Source organism: Odocoileus virginianus, chromosome 22 (assembly GCF_023699985.2).
Source record: "Odocoileus virginianus isolate 20LAN1187 ecotype Illinois chromosome 22, Ovbor_1.2, whole genome shotgun sequence".
Classification (NCBI taxonomy): Eukaryota; Metazoa; Chordata; class Mammalia; order Artiodactyla; family Cervidae; genus Odocoileus; species Odocoileus virginianus.
The window spans coordinates 25836689-25852982 of record NC_069695.1 but is presented as its reverse complement, the minus strand read 5'-3'; positions in this window follow the sequence as shown (position 1 = coordinate 25852982).

Genomic DNA, 16294 nt, shown 5'->3' with positions numbered 1-16294 from the left:
TAAATTTCTATCACACTTAAAATGGCATATAGACTTCTTCAAGAAAGTAAAGCTATTTTGATGTTTAAAAAAATAGTGGCATTTTTAGGTATTTTTACAATTACATAATCTCTTTCTACTTGTGTTTCTTTTTTCTTTTTAAAACATTTTCAAAGAAGAATCTGTTCAGAAAATAATTTCCCTTATTCAGGCATAGTTATGAATTGGTAATAAAGCCGAGTACCAAGATTACATCTGGAGCTAGAAATATGTTACAGGCAGTGATTTACAGTCTCGTGACAACATAATTTATACAAGGAGCAATGCTAATTTCCTTGCATCCTGATTTATTTCATTAATAATTCTTACAGGCAGTATATTCTGTTATTACTGAACTTACTTTAGATCAGTAAGTTTTCAAATTGGCTTATGATCAATTCATAAAAATACTGAAAGTAATCAGATCCATAATAAATTGTTCCATGGAGTGAGATATAACTACTATGTAATCGTATATGGAGATGATATTGGTTTTAATCAGCTACCCAAAAAAGGGAAAATTTATACCATTCTCTGTTTAATTTAGATTATAAAATTCACTAGGGAAATCAAGGAATCGGATAGCTGATAGTTCTTAATAGCAATTGCAGTAAAACACATTTCACTGCTTGAAATTTGTGAGCCTCAATTAATCATGGGCTCAAATAGTTTTTAAAAGTGCTTTATAATCCAAATATTACTATCTCAGTAAGACACTCCAGTGTGTTTATTAATCCATATCTACTTGCATACCCTCCTCGACCTTCAGTCACATGCCTAACAGCTCAGCAGGCTTCAAGCAAGATGCCAAAACTCCTGCTCTAATTGCATAATTTTCAGTTATTCCACACTATTTCTTCCCAGAGAAGCATTAAAAAAAATAATAATCCCCTGCCAGTTTAGTCTCCCTCTTAATGACAATTGACTATGCATTCATTACATTCTGAGTATTTTACAGCCTTTTTCTTTAACTTTCCTCTTTAAAAATATTACCTTTCCAGTCACTACTCCTTTTCTATTTTCTAAAATAAGACAACCTCCTCATTAAACACTCCAAGATAGATGAGAGTCTGTCCTCCAGAGAAGAGGATGCTAAGTCCTCTCCCGTGAGCTATTCCACTGATTAATCCCCATTTCCCCTGCATCCTAGAGTCTCCACCCTCAGAGAATAAGGTTTCTATCCTGTCTGTTATGGTCCTCCCAGCACCTAGAAAGTGCATAGTATTTAGTAGGTGAGTGAATATGTCACTTGTTAAATAACAGAAATTCAACCAGAAGACATTTAAAGATCTAATGGACTTTACTAAACAATTAATAAGCAGCACCCCATCTAGGAGCTCCAAGGAGTTATACAAAATGGAAGATTTTTATAGCAGAAGGGGGAAAAGAATGGATGGTTTCAGGCTTAGGAACCTACCTTCAGGAGATGGAAGTGGGCTTAGCAGGCAGGTTACTGATGCTGACCAGACAATTTCAGACTGACCAGTTAAGACTGCATTCCTGGGGGAGATTATAACTGCATTCCGGTTGAGAATCAAGTCATGGGGCTTGCTGACAAGGGGCTTAGCACAAGTGACTCCATTTGAGAACCATTATTTCTTTTATAACAATTCCCCTCTATCAGACTCTCAGCTTAACTGAGAGATGCGAACAAAATTTCTCCATACTGTGCATTTGTTTGATCCCCATGACAGTCACAGGTCACAGCCTCAGGTTTAGAATCTTTAAGTCTGTCATTCCCTCTGTTCCTTTTCTGTTGTTCTAGTCTTAGTGAGCTCACTTGCTTGGTAGTGAGCAGCTCCAAACACGCATTTAAAGTTTTTGAGAGAATACAAAGCACCAGGGAAATTATTATGATTATAATAAGCAGGATAATTCCCAATATGTGGATTGCACTTTGGAGCCATGGTCCCCAAGACCCAAACCAATCAAAATCAAATAAGTCAAATAAAGACCCTGTTAAAGAAGTCACCTTTTTAAGCCAAGTGGTTTGCTCAGTGATCTTAATGTAACTGAGTTTCAACTTTCCCAGAAGTGTTAATCCAAATGTAGCCGGTGATGCTGGCCACAGCACAAACACTTCCTGGCTCAACTAGAAGATAATCAATGGCTATCCAAGGATCAGGGCTTTCTAGGTGGTTTAGTGGTAAAGAATCCACCTACAAGGCAGGAAATAAGAGACACTGGTTCAACCCCTGGAAGAGGAAATGGCAATCCACGCCAGGATTCTTGTCTGGGAAATCTCATGGGCAGAGAAGCCTGGCAGGCTATAGTCCATGGGGTCTCAGAGTCAGACATGGCTGAGTACGGACACACACGTATCCTACGATCAACACCAACTTTGACCAGAGAGCCTAAGAATTTTTTGTTGAGCAATCATTGCTTTAGTATCAGATTCTGCAATACTTTCAAGTTAAGGAGGGGTTTCTGACCATATTCTCATTTACATTTGCTCCTAACCAAGGAAGTAGGGATCTCTCAAAGGGAGCTCATTTTGAATCGTGAATGCCTCCCAATAATTCCATTTAAATCTGTCACTCAGGACTGGAAAAGTGACAGACAGAGAGGCCAGAGTCAGAAGACCAAACAGGCAGTTTTTTTCTGGTCACCCTTGTCTTGTGTCCCTTGCTTTGTACAGAGCCTGGAAACAGGGTTCCCTGAGTTTGGGGTTGTTAACCAGAGACAGGGAGACAGACCAGAGGGCCTCTAACATCTGGACAGATCAGAGTTTTTTGAGGACAAATTTAGCAATTGGAAAGCTTAACCCCAAAGTGCTTAACAATGGTCTAGGAGATATGATGATGGCATTATTTTTCCAGGCCAGTGCCAGAGTAAAAAAAGGAAAGAAAGAAAAAGGATTATTTAAAGAAGTCTTGATCCAGAGTCTTAGGAAGAAGCAGTCTATGCTGACATCAGCTGTTTCTCCTCCAAGTCAATTTTCTTTCTAACATCCTTATAGGACCAGATGTCAAGTGGAGCCTTCTTCAGCTGTGAGATGTGTATCCACAGCTCGAGTCCCTGACATTTGGCTGCCACTTGGGTAGTGAGGAGGACCTGGAATGTGTGTGCTCAGTCATTCAGCCGTGTCTGACTCTGTGACCCCATGGACTGTAGCCTGCCAGGCTCCTGTGTCTATGGGATTTCCCATGCAAGAACCCTGGAGTGGGCTGCCATTTCCTACTCCAGGGGGTCTTTCTGAACCAGGGATCGAACCTGTGTCTCCTGAATTTGCAGGCAGATTCTTTACCACTGAGTTACCTGAGAAGTCCAGACCTGGAATAATCTGTTCCAGGAAAGATTTTAGGGAAGTCTTTATTCTTACTGATTGCAAAACAGAAGTGTAGGGGAAAATGAAAATGTTACTTTGGAGAGTTATAGCCAAATATTTGAGGAAACTGGAAGATTTCAGACTCCAGTATAATTTATAAGTATGTAATAAAACCTCAAGACAATTAACAGGAATATAATGCAATTCAGACAAGGGTGTAAGCATCATTTTTCTCTCTACAATTATTCCCATTTCTTTATTTCCAAGGATCATCACAGTAAAACAAATGTGTTTGTATTAAATGTGGCTTAGTGCATAAGTGCACTAAGACTAGTGGTTGACTCTCTAAGCTCTTTTTAAAACTGCTTTGCTGGGACGTTTTACCAAGAATCTCAGAATTGAACACTTAAAAACCTTTTGGGGAAATAAATAAATAAATAAATAAATAAATAAAACCTTTTGGGGCCAGGAAGCCAATCCAAAGTTCAGCAGTTCCTTAAAACTGTTTGGTCATATCTGAGTCTATGCATATATAACTCAGATATAATATTACAGTCAAAGCCTTAGTTCAGTTTAGTTCAGTTCTGTCGCTCAGTCATGTCCGACTCTTTGCGACCCCATGAACCGAAACCCACCAGGCCTCCCTGTCCATCACCAAATCGCAGAGTCCACACAAAACCATGTCCATTAAGTCAATGATGCCATCCAACCATCTCATCCTCTGTTGTCCCCTTCTCTTTCTGCCCTCAATCTTTCCCAGCATCAGGGTCTTTTCCAATGAGTCAGCTCTTTGCATCAGGTGGCCAAAGTATTGGAGTTTCAGCTTCAGCATCAGTCCTTCCAATGAACACCCAGGACTGATCTCCTTCAGTCCTTCAGGATGGACTGGTTGGATCTCTCTGCAGTCCAAGGGACTCTCAAGAGTCTTCTCCAACACCACCCTTCAAAAGCATCAATTCTTTGGTGCTCAGCTTTCTTTATAATCCAACTCTCACATCCATACATGACCACTGGAAAAACCATAGCCTTGACTAGACAGACCTTTGTTAGTAAAGTAATGTCTCTGCTTTTTATGCTATCTAGGTTGGTCATAACTTTCCCTCCAAGGAGTAAGGGGCTTTTAATTTCATGGCTGCAGTCACCATCTGCAGTGATTTTGGAGACCAGAAAAATACAGTCAACCACTGTTTCCACTATCTCCCCATCTATTTCCCATGAGGTGATGGGACCAGATGCCATGATCTTAGTTTTCTGAATGTTGAGCTTTAAGCCAACTTATTCACTCTCCTCTTTCACTTTCATCAAGAGGCTCTTTAGTTCTTCTTCACTTTCTGCCATAAGGATGGTGGTGTCATCTGCATATCTGAGGTTATTGATATTTCTCCCGGCAATCCTGATTCCAGCTTGTGCTTCCTCCAGCCCAGCGTTTCTCATGATGTACTCTGCATATAAGTTAAAGAAGCAGGGTGACAATATAGAGCCTTGACGTACTCCTTTTCCTATTTGGAACCAGTCTGTTGTTCCATGTCCAGTTCTAACTGTTGCTTCCTGACCTGCATACAGGTTTCTCAAGAGACAGGTCAGGTGGTCTGGTATTCCCATCTCTTTCAGAATTTCCCGGTTTATTGTGATCCACACCCAAAAAAGATGTCCTTTTCATTATAGGGGACTGGAATGCAAAAGTAGGAAGTCAAGAAACACCCAGAGTAACAGGAAAATTTGGCCTTGGAGTATAGAATGAAGCAGGGCAAAGGCTAATAGAGTTCTGCCAAGAGAACACACTGGTCATAGCAAATACCCTCTTCCAACAACACAAGAGAAGACTCTACACATGGACATCACCAGATGGTCGACACCGAAATCAGATTGATTGTATTCTTTCCAGCCAAAAATGGAGAAGCTCTATACAGTCAGCTAAGACAAGACTGAGAGCTGACTGTGGCTTGGATCATGAACTCCTTATTGCCAAATTCAGACTGAAATTGAAGAAAGTGGAGAAAACCACTAGACCATTCAGGTATGACCTAAATCAAATCCCTTATGACTATACAGTGGAAGTGAGAAATAGATTTAAGGGACTAGATCTGATAGACAGAGTGCCTGATGAACTATGGAGGTTCATGACATTGTACAGAAGACAGGGAATCAAGACCATCCCCAAGAAAGAGAAATGCAAAAAAGCAAAATGGCTGTCTGAGGAGGCCTTACAAATAGCTGTGAAAAGAAGTGAGGCGAAAAGCAAAGGAGAAAAGTAAAGATATACCCATTTGAATGCAGAATGCCAAAGAACAGCAAGGAGAGATAAGAAAGCCTTCCTCAGCAATCAATGTAAAGAAATAGAAGAAAACAATAGAATGGGAAAGACTAGAGATCTCTTCAAGAAAATTAGAGATACCAAGGGAACATTTCATGCAAAGATGGGCTCAATAAAGGACAGAAATGGTAGGGACCTAACAGAAGTGGAAGATATTAAGAAGAGGTGGAAAGAATACATAGAACTGTACAAAAAAGATCTTCATGACCCAGATAATCACGATGGTGTGATCACTCACCTAGAGCCAGACATCCTGGAATGTGAAGTCAAGTGGGCCTTAGGAAGCATCACTACAAACAAAGCTAGTGGAGGTGATGGAATTCCAGTTGAGCTATTTCAAATCCTGAAAGATGATGCTGTGAAAGTGCTGCACCCAATATGCAAGCAAATTTGGAAAACTCAGCAGTGGCCACAGAACTGGAAAATGTCAGTTTTCATTTCAATCCCAAAGAAAGGCAATCCCAAAGAATGCTCAAACTACTGCACAGTTGCACTCATCTCACATGCTAGTACAGTAATGCTTAAAATTCTTCAAGCCAGGCTTCAGCAATACATGAACCATTGACGTCCAGATGTTCAAGTTGGTTTTAGAAAAGGCAGAGGAACCAGAGATCAAATTGCCAACATCCGATGGATCATCGAAAAAGCAAGAGTTCCAGAAAAACATCTATTTCTGCTTTATTGACTATGCCAAAGCCTTCGACTGTGTGGTTCACAATAAAAGCCTTAGTAAATTAGCCAATGTTTCTAACCACATCCTCTTATAAGGATAACAGATTTCTATTGAACTTAGATAAATAGCTAATTATACTGCCATGAAAATAATACTCAAGAGCTTCTGAATTTTGGAGGGATCATGTAGGGTGAAAAGTCAATGTGTCATCTTTGTTAACAACAGTATATTTTACCAAATCACCCTTAGCTTTAAGGGAAAAGAGAAAGGGCTTCCTTAAACCTGGAGAAACAAAACATTAAGGAATTCATTCAGTCCCATGTAATTAATATTTGTTTTGATTAAATCTAGTTTTTTCATTATTCCTGGAAACTCTTACCCAGTTCAGTTTTATGATTTTAAAGTTATTGAAAACCATACTTGTTAAGTTTATCTGATCAGATGGCTAAAGCTTTTTGTAGGCACTTAAGATTTATATCTGTCCTTGACAAGCAATCTTATGGAAACCGTGGAGCAGTTTGTATTTTTTAAAAAACCTCTTCCTCTTTTTTTTTCTTTTAGTCTTAGGAATTGAGGATGATCTGGGTTAGAGTTTCCAAAGGCAACTGGGTAAAATATTTAAATCTCAAAGGATATATACAGTGAAAGAATGTATGTTTCCCCAAGAGGGACTTTGAATTGGTTCTGTAGTTACATTTGTCCATTCTCATCAGTCCTCATGCCTAAATGCTACCTATAAGCACGCGACACCCACAATTTACATCTACCCTAACTTCTCTCAGAAGTGCCTGGGCCCCCCGTGGCCCCTGCACTTGGACGTCCCAGGAGGACTTCCAACTCAACCAGTGCAGTGCTGACCTGACCTTGTCTCTTCCTGCTGCCTCCCATCCCACCTCCACGCAGATTAGAGCTCTCCCTTAAAGCCCCAGCTTAATAAAGCCATCATTTCAATCAGTAACGCTTGTCGCTTTGGAAATAATCTCTCTCCTCTGAAACACCATAACTTTACATTTGTGTCTTTTCAGTCCTTGTCACTCTTTACCTTGTTCTATAGTGATGAAGGGTTTTTTCCTCCCCTTTTGGACTGTAAGATCTTTCATAGATTCACAAATTTTCTGACAAAATGTATTCAGTGTTTTCCACATGGAAATGTTAGTTGCATTAATCAATGAATCAATCAGTCTGAGAGAGGGTAAGAATGGAAAAGGAGAACAGCCTATTTCACAGTCATGGTGTAAGACTTACAAAATGCCTTAGACTTGCTTTTAAAACCTGATGTCTCCATAAGATCCCATAGAATTTTGCTGTGCTCAGAGAATGATCGAATTACTGACAAATGATATTTTTAGAAACCACATAGCCCAGAACTTTTGCAAAACCTTTAAAGTCACAAGATATTTGTGTATGAAAATTGAATTTTACAAACTTGATCAAGAGATAAGGTTTTAAAAACAAACATATGAGCACAATATATACATAACAAATAGTAAGAAATTGATACCATCTTAAAGTCAATAACTAGTATTAAGGGATTTGAATTTTTATATTCATTTATTCATTCATTTAATACACATTACTGTGATATTTAATATATACCAGGCATTCTTCTAAGTGCATTAGAAATATTATTTTCCTCACAACAATCTAAAAGGTATGTATTATTGACACCCATTTTATAGATGAGAAAACTGAGGGCTTCTTCCAGGTCCCAGGACTGTTGAGTTGTAGGATTAAGATTCAAACTCAGTCTATCTGATTCCCAAGTCCACACTCAAAACCAACAAAAACTGCCTCATTTACCATTACTACTTTTATCATTATTATTGGAAAAAATAATAAAATGACAACTATGATTTTTTAAAAAGCCTTGAGGATAGATTTGTGAATGCTCTTTCCTTTTTCCTCAGGCTAACAAAAGAGTTGAATTAAAAACTCTTGATGACTATAACTGAAAACATTTATACTGTTTCCTACTGTGATCTTCGATCACTCTTGATTAAAGTTTTATGAGCAAGAAGAGTAGAAAGGAATTAGATTAAGAAATTATTTCTTTACCATCCTTATGATTTAGAGGAACATTCACAAGCTCATAAACATATTTAAAGTTTTAACTCCACTCATAAAGTAACCATGAATCCTTGTCAAGTTTCTCTGGAAATCAAGAGCTCCATAAAACACTCTGAACACTGCTACTGTTCATTCCCACTATCTCAGGGCAGAGAGCTCTAAACCATCGTGGAAAGATTCATGAGCAACTGAGGGAATGGACCGTGTCTCATTTCTCTCTGCAGCTCAGTATATACAGAGCTGTGCCCAGCTTAGTATGAGTTCATTGAAGGTTTCTTGAGTTAAGTTCGGCAACTTATTTTATTTATTATTTTTCTAAGGTGCTACAAAAATCCCGATTTAGTACTATTCAATGTCTGTTTGAAAAAGGATCTCCAAGAACAGGAAGGAAAGCAGATCCCAAAGGCGATGAGCCCTTACAGAAAGGGAAGCCTCACTGCCAAAGCCAGGGGCTTCTCCTTCCCTGTAGGGTACAATTTATTCTTTTATATCATCCAGTAACTTGCCAAGTGGCGCACCTCGGCTGACTACCTGCCATGGGTTTCTCACCGCTGACCAGCGAAAGGGAAATGGTCACCCAACTCTCAAGAGCAGAACAAAAATGGAGCCCAGAATTTCTCTGGGAGGAAAGAGACCATGCCTAATCAGCAATTACAAGAACTGTCCCAGAGGTACATATCTTAGGTAGCCCATTGGAGCAGGCACAAAGGAGTGACCTTGGTATGTGTTTTAGCAGGCATCAGTTCACAAAATCACCACCTGGGTGTGTGTGTATGAGAGAGAGACAGAGAGAGAGAGAGAGACTGGGTGAGGGAGAAGGGCAGAGGAGGAGAGAAAAGAGAGAGCTCACATGTTCACAGCTCATCTAGATGGCAGATTTCTGCAGATTTCTTGGGACACCATGTTTCCAAAAAATGTCCTCTCCTATACGTTGTTGAGGATGAAGCTCTACAATGAGACATAGACACTTTAACAATGAAAGGGGCTTCAGCATTTATTCAATAACTCAGTTTTTGCAGATTATGCTATAAGAGCAAATTATGTCCCAGCCAAAATCAAAATTAGATTAGCACTAGTAGGACCAGAGCACACGGCCCAAGGAAGACAGGAAAGGTAGCACCCATGTGGTTTGATTCAAGCCCCAGCCCTCTTTCTGGTACATTTCATTCATCTTTTGTTTAAAAGCAAATAGCCTTGACAGAAGGAAGACCTTAAGCTGTATCCATCATTCACGTGCAATATTTCTAAGCCTCAGGCATTCCCTTACTTCCTTGCCAATTTTTGCTCCACCTGTGTACAATTTGTACTAAATTCACATCTAGCACTTTATCTGCAGCAGAGATTGCCAATGTGTTCTGCTTTCCATTCTGCCCTTTTCCTTAAGGTGATAGAGTGCCCTGCACCACTCTGGCTGGGAATCAGACAGGCAGCCTCTCTTGCAGAAGAGCACCGCCATGTGACATCAGAATGTAAGCAGAAGTAACAGATACAACACCTCCACCTATTGAAAGGAAACCCCTTGCCATGAAGGTCCCCTCTCCCCCTTCTGACAAGGGAGAAACAGCAAGATCATCTAGCAGCTTCAGTCCCTCAGAGGAGCATGATGCCAGAGAGGATGACAAAGCAACCCAATGGGAAGAATCCAGGCTCCTAAATGAGTTCATGGACCTAAGTCTGAGACAGCTATATTGGAGATAAACAAAGTTCTCTCAGGTTTGAGATATTTATTTCAGGGATCCCTTTGAGTGATATTGTGACTTATAATAAGAAATGTGTATTTGGTCTTCATCTCTGTTCCTGGCACAGAGATTTTAAAACCTTGCAAGTTCCTGTGATATGAACCTGTGAGTTTCTTCTGTTATGTCAATGAGGTGACTTTTGGAAAGCCCTTGGGCCACGTAAAAGGATGAGGAGCAAAGAAGGAGGGGCTGGTTGCCAGGAGGACCAACCATGTGAGGTTGGAACTTCCCCACTTTCTGACAGCTGGAGAGGGAAGAGGGCCTAGCTGGAGATAGAGTTCAATCACCAATGGTCAATGTCTTAGTCGACTGTGCCTTTACAATGAAGCCTCCTTAAAAATCCAAAAGGAGGGGGTTCAGAAAGCTTCCAGATTGCTGAACACACGTATATTTTGGGGGGAGTGCAAATATGCAAAGAGTGCAAATATACCCAGAGAGCACGGGAGCTCCAAGGCCCTTTCCCCATGTGTTATTCAATGCACCTCTTCCATCTAGCTGACCCTGAGTTAGATCCGTTTATAATAAACTGTTGGGACTTCCCTGGTAGCTCGCTTGGTAAAGAACCCGCTTGTTAGTTCAGGATTGACAAGAGACTGAGGGTTTGATCCCTGGGTTGGGAAGATTCCCTGGAGAAGGAACTGGCAACCCGCTCCAATATTCTTGCCTGAAAAATTCCATGGTCAGAGGAGCCTGGCTCGCCATATTGAGGTCGTGAAGTCAGACACAGCTGAGTGCGCTCAGTGTTCATGCACACACACACATATACACACACACAATAAACTGGTAATCTGGTAAGTGAACATTTTTCTAAGTTCTGTGAGCCATCCTAATAAATTAATCAAACGGAAAAGAGGGTCACAGGAACCTCTGATCTATAGCGAGTTGGCCAGAAGCACCAGTGACAACCTGCATTTACTGTTGGCGTCTGAAATTGGTTGGGAGGGGCAGTCTTGTAGGACTGAGACCCTAACCTATAAGATCCGACATCATCTCCAGGTAGAGAGTGTGAGAACTAAGTTAATCGCTTAATAGTTGAAAAAAGCACAGTGTACTTTGTTAAAGCAGCTTAACAGTGACCCTACCTAAGGGCTGGAAGAAGCACAAGCTGGAATCAAGACTGCCGGGAGAAATATCAGTAACCTCAGATATGCAGATGACACCACCCTTATGGCAGAAAGTGAAGAGGAACTAAAAAGCCTCTTGATGAAAGTGAAAGAGGAGAGTGAATAAGTTGGCTTAAAACTCAACATTCAGAAAACTAAGATCATGGCATCTGGTTCCATCACCTCATGGGAAATAGATGGGGAGACAGTGGAAACAGTGTCAGACTTTATTTTTCTAGGCTCCAAAATCACTGCAGATGGTGACTGCAGCCATGAAATTAAAAGATGCTTACTCCTTGGAAGGAAAGTTATGACCAACCTAGACAGCATATTAAAAAGCAGAGACATTACTTTGTCAACAAAGGTCCCTCTGGTCAAGGCTATGGTTTTTCCAGTGGTCATGTATGGATGTGAGAGTTGGACTACGAAGAAAGCTGAGCACTGAAGAATTGATGCTTTTGAAGGGTGGTGTTGGAGAAGATTCTTGAGAGTCCCTTGGACTGCAAGGAGATCGAACCAGTCCATCCTAAAGGAGATCAGTCCTGGGTGTTCATTGGAAGGACTGATGCTGAAGCTGAAACTCCAATACTTTGGCCACCTCATGCGCAGAGTTGACTCATTGGAAAAGACCCTGATGCTGGGAGGGATTGGGGGCAGGAGGAGAAGGGGATGACAGAGGATGAGATGGTTGGATGGCATCACCGACTCGAAGGGCATGAGTTTGAGTAAACTCGGAGACTTGGTCATGGACAGGGAGGCCTGGCGTGCTGCGATTCATGGGGTCACAAAAAGTTGGACACGACTGAGCGACTGAACTGAACTGAACTGAAAACAACATCCTATGAGATAACAGCCATGAAAAATCAGGATTTTATTTCATCTTTTTGGTAAAAAAAATATTAAATTAGGTAACTATTCAAATCAGCAATGGTTCAAATACCAGGTAAAAAATCGTGCCTATACAACAGAAGCATGAACACCTAACTTGAGGAAAGACTGATAGAAGGGAAGCAAAAGCAAGTGATAAGGATAAGTGGAGGGATTTCCCTGGTGGTCCAGTGGTTAAGACTCTGCCTTCCAATGCAGGGAGTGAGAGTTCGATCCCCGGTTGGGGAGTTAAGATCCCACAAGCCTCAGGGCCATAAACCAAAACCTAAAATAGAAGCAATATTGTAACAAATTCCATAAAGACTTTTAAAATTGTCCACATCAAAAAAAAAAATCTTAAAAAAAAAGAATAAGTGGTAAGGGCATGTGGGCATTGAGAGAAAGGAAAGAAATAAGAGAGAATGAAGGCTGATTGCTGGAAGTAACCTTTGCCTTGTTCACCATCCAGCCTTGGGCAAGCCTGCATTCTGCCCCACCATCCAGGGAAAAGGAGAGTTAGGGATTATGGGGGCCACCTCTGCTTCATCTCTGTCTCTGAAAAGAATCCTGCATGGGTAGGGACACACACCTTCCTCCTCAACACCTCCTAGCAACCACCCAGGTGGGGCTTGCCAGCAATGGGCCCCATTGTACAAGAGTCTGAATGGTCGTGCCTCCTCTGGCCCTGATTCCCTTCCCTGTGCAAAACAAGTGGGGAAAGGCAGAGCACTCAGGGTCAGCGAGAGAAAGGCAGCATTGTCGGTATTTGCCAACCAAGACAACTCTTGCACGTCTCTCACGGTGGGCATCCCCCCGCAGCTCCTCCCCTCTGGGTCGCCTCCCTCCTGCAGGGACCAGCTGGAGAGGGGCAGATTGAAAACTCCTGTGCCTAAAACCCACCTTCTCTTGACCTGCAGTGTGTCCACCACGGCCACCCCACATCTCCTCCCCCTAACTGCAGTCTTGAAACATAAAAATGCTGTTTTGCCTGAGGCCAACTTGGAAGCAGAAGAAAATGAGTGTTTAAACTAATTTTCAGAAAACAGTATTCATCATTTTAGCTTCCCATCTGGAATCATTTAAAAACACACACACACACACACACAACAGCAGATTTTGCCTTCACCTCTATCAGTGCACTTGACCCCTGCACTGAGACAGAACAGAATTGAGTCAAATAGCTCTGTTTGTTTTTCCTTAGAAGGTGGTGGGACAAGGCTTTCTCCTCCCACTGAGGAGCCCTTGCTTGCAGCACCCTTCAAGTCACTGTCAGCACAGAGACCCTAGATTCTCCTCCTTGGACCACACTAAGCCATCAGAGTAAACACATCAGAGCATTGTTGAGTAACAACTTTCAAATGTATGGAAAGGAAAATCTCACATCTCAGTGTCTGAGCTGGTCAGTCAGTAGTCGCTCAGTTGCGGCTGACTCTTTGTGACCTTATGGACTGTAGCCCGCCAGGATCCTCTGTCCCTGGTATTCTCCAGGCAAGAATACTGGGTTGCCATTTCCTCCTCCAAGGAATCTTCCCGACCCAAGGATTGAACCTGGGTCTCCCCCATTGTTGGCATATTCTTTACGGTCTAAGTCACTAGGGAAGCCTCTGTGTCGGAGCTGAGCAAACCAGAAAACAAATGTTTGAAAGAAAAGTGTGAAAACAAATTACTATGAATGGTAAAAATAGCCCAGACTTTAAAGTTAGGCAGATCTAGTTCTGCACTAGATATTTGGAGGTGAGTAAATGCACATTTCTGAACTCAAATTTCATGCTCTGGAAAATGGAGACAGTAAGAGTTTTCACATAAGGTTGTTGAGAAAAGTAAATGGGATGACATATTTTAACCTGAATAACACAATACCTGGCAAGTATTTTACTCCATGAAATCAAGTTATCTTTTTCTTTCTTTTTCTTCCCCTTAAAACAAACTTGTGTTTTAAATCCCTTAAACGGAACTATGGAGAGGTGCAATTTCAGCATTATCGATAATAGCCAACTAGTGGAAACAACCCAAACTGTTGAATGGGATAAGTAAATTATGATACAATACAATGGAATAAAAAGGAATGAATTAATGATACAACATGGATGGACCCTGAACACACACTACATGAAAGAAGTTAATCACAAAAGTTCACATATTATATGATTCCATTTATGAAATGTCCAGAATAGGCAAATCTACAGAAATAGATTACTAGTTACTGGGAGCTAGGGTTGGAAGACTGAGGTGGGGGAAAGAAGTGTGACTGCTAATGGGTGTGGGCTTTCTTTTTGGGGTGATGAAAAGACACTAAAATTAGATTGCGGTGATAAGTGAACAATCCCATGAATATACTATAAAACACTGTACACTTTGGATAAATTTTATAGTATGTGACATATCTCCAAAAAAAAAAAGTGTCTCTTTTAAAAAACAGAAAAGGCGTCAGGGTTGAAAGTGGTCTTAGAAGTCATCTGGTCCAGTCCATCCTTTTGCGCTTCGGAAATTGAAGTCCAGGGGGCTTCTCAGGTGGCCTTCCTAAAGCAGCACAGGTGTTCAGGGGCTGATGAGAAACCAGAACCACGTGTCCTGAGTTCTGGGATGCGGGCTTGCCCCCAATAGAGAAGCCAGCCCCAACATCCTTGCTGCCCACAGGGCCCTTGCACTGCCTTCTCCCTTGAAAGGAGGGCTCGTCCTGCAGGAGTGATGGGGCAGTGAGTGTACCTGAGCCAAACACCACCCAAGAGCGCTGCTCATCACCCACTCAGCAGGTGTTTGCTGGAACCTTCCATAAGCCAGGCAGCGTGAAGGACTGGGCAGGCAACAGTGAGCAACACAAAATGTTCCCTCTCTTCACGGAGCTTGGATCTCGATGATAATAACAGCTCATCTTTATAGAACACTGAGTATTCTGCACTTTACATGGTGCATCTCATGTGCTTTTTTCATGGGTACTCTCCAGGTAATCTTATTATGCCCATTTTACTGATGGAACCGTTGAGGCTTGCAGAGATTAAATAGCCAACCTGAAGTCAGAGCTGATGAACAGTGTAGGCAGGCATCAATCATGATACTCTGACCCCAGAACTGTGCTTCTAACCCTTATACTGGTCTATTAATGATCCAGAAAATAAGGGAACAACAGTCACTTAACCATTAAAATTAGTGATCAGCAGAGATGTCAGTCTCAGAGACATGTGGGAAGGGATGTTCAGGCATCATGGATCTGAAGTGAGCCATGTCTATGAGGAGGTACCGTTCACGCTGAAACCTGAAGAATGAGGAGCTGCCGGGAGCAAGGGAGAAACGGCGGGTGGTGCTTGATGTGCTGCAGACCCGAGCACAGGGGGAGGTGGGAGAGACAGCCGCTAGGGAGCGGAGCAAGTGGGGCCTGGTGGGCCATGGAAATGAGTCTGGATTTCATTCCAAGTGCAATGGAAAACCACTGGGTGTTTTTAAGCAAGGCGATATACAAGTGATAAGACCTGACTTATAAAATCCCACTGGCTGCTGAGTAGAGGTAGATAATGGAAGGGGGAAAGAGGAAGCAGAGGAACCAGGCGGGAACATGTTGCTGCAGCCCAGGTGAGGCAGGCTGGTGACTGGGACCAGGAGGGAGCAATGCAAATGGAGAACAGGAACTGCTTCAAGATGTATCCTGGAAGTAGAAGGGTCCTGGGTAAGGCACTGGGCGTAGGCAGGAGAGAAAAGGCAGAATGAATGACTCTTAAGAACCTGGCCGGGTGCTCTGTGTCAGGGCATGATGTCCTCGTGCATGGGGCATGTCTTTCATCTTCTGTATTCTGATGCTTTGAGCTCTGGGGCCTTGCTGGGCCAGAGGGACTGCCTGGGACTGCCCCTCCCAGGATTCGCCAGTTCATAGAGAAAATAAACAACTTATCCATGAGGGTGCTCCTCAAATACAACCAATGAATCTGCACCCCAAATATCTCCTTTAGCAGCTCTCACACTCCTAGCCATTGGCCACCTGCCCTAATCACTCCAGAATCAGATACCAAGTGGCTAGGGACAGCCCAGATCTCACTGAGATTCTCACTCGGCCTCATCGGTTCCTTCCTGTGGACCCACAGCAACACCAGCCCTCAGTCCCTCTCTCTCCAGACTCCGGCCCTGTTGACCAACATTGGTGCTTCCCTGCGTGGCCCACTGTGGCGTGGTGTGGGCCCCTCTCCTTGGGAACTGTGAGTAACAGACCATCTCTTCCATGACAGCTGTCTCTGATCTGTGGGCCTAACCATATCT